Genomic DNA, 2,500 nt, shown 5'->3' with positions numbered 1-2,500 from the left:
CCAACCTATGAATCTGCTTTATGATAGGGTACCACCGATTTATTCTGTAGTCCTGACTATGGGTGTTCTGTCTGATAGGCCTACCACCTACTGCTTCTGTAGTCCTGTCTATCGGTGTTGTGTCTAATAGGGTACCACCCACAGATTCTGTAGGCATATCCATGGGTGTGCTGTCTGATATGGTACCAACTACTGTCTCTGTAGCCCTGCCCATGGGTATGCTGTCTGATACAGTACCACCTACTGTCTCTGTAGCCCTGCCCATGGGGGTGCTGTCTGATATGGTACCACCTACTGTCTCTGTAGCCCTGCCCATGGGTGTGCTATCTGATATGGTACCACCTACTATCTCTGTAGCCCTGCCCATGGGGGTGCTGTCTGATATGGTACCACCTACTGTCTCTGTAGCCCTGCCCATGGGTGTTCTGTCTGACAGGCCTACTACCTACTGCTTCTGTAGTCCTGCCTATCGGTGTCATGTCTAATAGGGTAACACTCACTGATTCTGTAGTCCTGCCCATTAGTGTGCTATCTAATGGGTACCACCTTCTGCTTCTGTAGTCCTTCCCATGGGTGTGCTGTCTGATACGGTACCACCTACTGTCTGTGTAGCCCTGCCCATGGGTGTGTTATCTCACATAGTATGATCTAATGATTTCATAGTTCTATTGCCAGACGTCAGCATTCACATATGAAGTGAGGAAACAGCCAGAAGGGTCATAAATGGGAGGCACAGTATACCTCGTATAAACCAGAGAAGTGAGTTATTAGACTTCCATGATAGTCATGAATTGTCCAAAATGCACAGCATGTTTGAACTCATGTCAGTCTATAGGAGTACTTGATGCCAAAATATCTTAAACTAAAGGGTGATCATCTCTGTCAACATGGCACCTGAACATAAGCTGTATACTCTGGATTGTCTAAGTCAAACGCAAAGTTAAACTTTTAGGTGGTTACCACTCTGCGTATAGTCATATGGCTGTAACCACGGCTGGACAGACTCACGAAATCCAAATGTACAGTAAAGGTGTTCCACAACAGTTGACAGATGCTAATTATTGGGATGAATTCAGCAACCAACACCAGAAGAGCTTTTCCATTAAACCTGGTGAAGCCAGGGACATGGTGTCTAAAGAAATGATGTTCAAGGTATTGGTGGCTTAGAAAAAAAACAAGAATATTTGTCAGGAAGGTGGTCCAGTGATGGACACTAATTGTGAAGAAAAACATCAAATTTAAAACAAATGCCTTCTATACTATGCTAGTTGGGGTCTTCAGATATGACAAATAGGTACCCCAAAAATCAGGAATGCAGCAGGTATGGCAATTGCTAATATGAAGGCCCCATTTGAGAGGAGGTTGATGAAGCCATGGAAAATAACTTTTGGATCACCTCAAAGAAGTTTCAACAAACTACCTAGTGATGCAGAATGGGAGCCCGAGATGTTGGCCATTGTCAGAAGGATGGTGAAGCACTTCAATGAACTCTGGTTCCAGTGAGCATGCCCTTCTTTGAAGCAGCAGTCCTAGAAACTAATAAGGGAACCATTTTTTTATAGATGAGGTCATTACAGTGACTAAGCAGTTTGAATGGGACAGATTCAGGTAGAACTGTTAAAAGCACTAGATACTGTTTGATTTGAATGGATACAGAATTACACCCTTTCCATGTTTAAAAGTTAAGGACATTAACCCTCTTGAAGTGGTACACAGGAGTGGTGGCTCACAGATTTAACTATATTCTCTGTAGCTGTTACTTAGAGATGATGTTGTTCTTATGACCTTATATAAGTATGTTCCTCTAGCTGTTACTTGCAGATGATGTCATGCTTATGACCTTATATAACTATGTTCCTCTAGCTGTTACTTGCAGATGCTGTCATGTTTATGACCTTATATAACTATGTTCCTCTAGCTGTTACTTGCAGATGATGTCATGCTTATAACCTTATATTACTATGCGCTCTGTAGCTGTTACTTGCAGATGATGTAAATCTTAGACCTTATATTATTATGCTCTCCAGAGCATACACTGGAGTAATTCACTCCTGACCATAAAGCAGTTGGAATAAAAAACAGAATCTCAAAATCAGAGGTCATGGCACTCTCTCAGAAAAGAGCAAATTTATATCTGTAGGTAAAAATGAAGCAAGTACCTTAATTAGAAGAGTTTATTATCTTAGAGACTTGTTCACAAGAAGCAGTGAAGGGGATCAGTAAACCAGCCAGCTGATGGGTGTATAAGAACTACTAAAGGAATTGTAGTGAGATTTATATGACAAAGTGTATAGTTTATCAGGCAGTCCACAGAATCATTCTCAACACTATGATAAAGACTTAGGAAGAGCCTGAAATAATGAGACCAGTTATAGAAGTTGTAGACATTCCCTAGCAGAGACTGTTAATCTTGGAATCTGAGAGGACCTCAAGTTATATGTCCTGTTTCTCTGGGTGGAGATGCGTTATTTGAGAAGGGTTTTATATGTGTCTGGTGTTG

This window comes from Protopterus annectens, chromosome 9.part0 (assembly GCF_019279795.1).
Source record: "Protopterus annectens isolate FY-2018-M chromosome 9.part0, PAN1.0, whole genome shotgun sequence".
Lineage (NCBI taxonomy): Eukaryota > Metazoa > Chordata > Ceratodontiformes > Protopteridae > Protopterus > Protopterus annectens.
Note: the sequence above shows the minus strand (reverse complement) of the source record.